Source organism: Petaurus breviceps, unplaced genomic scaffold (genome assembly GCF_028583685.1).
Source record: "Petaurus breviceps papuanus isolate PSGF00001 unplaced genomic scaffold, PetGlider_PUasm1.0 287, whole genome shotgun sequence".
NCBI lineage: Eukaryota > Metazoa > Chordata > Mammalia > Diprotodontia > Petauridae > Petaurus > Petaurus breviceps.
In genome coordinates this window covers 1744098-1745553 of record NW_027186029.1, presented here as the reverse complement: position 1 = coordinate 1745553, position 1456 = coordinate 1744098, and positions in this window count along the sequence as shown.

Below are 1456 nucleotides of genomic sequence, written 5' to 3'. Positions count from 1 at the left end.
CCCGGAAAATTAGCCAAAGTTCCAAGCCTGGGAAAACCAAAGACGCTCTCAGACCAGAGCAAAGTCAGCCTCCTTAGTCATGGACAATGAGGAGCTGTCCAGAATCAGAAATGACCTGTCCTAGAGATGCCCACGCTCTGGTCTGCCTGCCCCACCTGAGGAAGCACATTGGGACATTACTCAGGTCCATGTCAGAGACAAGGACAATGGGACAAGATAAATGGATCTTTTATAGTTTTATGAACATTTGGGGTGATCTCTGTCTTCCAGCACCCTGAATGTTAGATACTTACAGGCCCACTCCTCCTACTCTAGTCTCCACAGAGAAGTCTTGGCCCTTGAAGATCTCTGGGGACCAGACTGCCTCGGGCATCTCCAGCTGAGTCTCTGCATCCAAGGAGAAAACAAAAGTACAAAATTATGTTTTGGATTCTCTTTCCCTTGTTCCCAACAGAGGTTACAATGCAGAAGTGTTTTTTAGGAAAGTAATTTCTTTGTCTTGTGTTCAGCAAATAGCACATGGTGATGAAAACTCATGCAAAATTCCCTGATAGATGAGAAGACTTTTGTAAAAAGCCTTCAGTTATGGCAATCGACAATGTTAGCAAGTCTGTAAGAATTATGGTCCTGGTGCCCCCCACTCCCCACTTGCTGTACCAAGGGCAATGTGAGCCAGGTCAGACACACAGGACTCAGTGTAATCTACCCTAAAGATGGGTTGGGTGCTTGGCTGTTGTCCATAATTTGAGAAAAGAGCCAAAGTGACATTGCTATGTTCTAGTCGAGTTACAGTGCATCTGACTGTGGCTGATCAGACCAATATGAATGTGTAATGCTCTACTGCAGGGCGGGCACAAATAGTTCATCCAGTCAGCATGCCATTCAGCCTTCATCTGTCCATGAACCCCTATTACAAGAATTTTGCCTTCAAGTATCACCAAAGTTACAAGGTAAGTCAGAGTTCGTTAAGCATAAAACTTCATAGATTTAAGTAAGCGTTTTTAATATGTATGGTTAAATTCAGTACAGGAGAAAGAATACCGACTTGGCAATTTCCTGAAGCCATTGCTGGGGAGATCTGACTATGTCAACATTGTCTCTTATTCTCAGTATCCCATATGTACTGGGGAGGAAGGACAAACAGAGTGTTCTGAATAAATTATTGGGTCAATGAATATTAATGAATGAAATGAATTTTATTACTCACTGTGTTACATTACATCGACACAAATACCAAAGCAAAGACAGTCTTTGCTCTGAGGAGGCTTATATTCTAACAGGAGGAGACAACGCTTATATGGGAGTGGTGGCCAGGCAAAGATATCTGGGTATGGCAAGTTAAAGGAATGCTAAATAGAGATGTAGGGGAATAAACTGATACATCCATCCAGAGGTGATGACACAACTGTTTTAACTGTGGTTTCAGAATGGGAAAGAAAGCTAGAAATGACCAGCA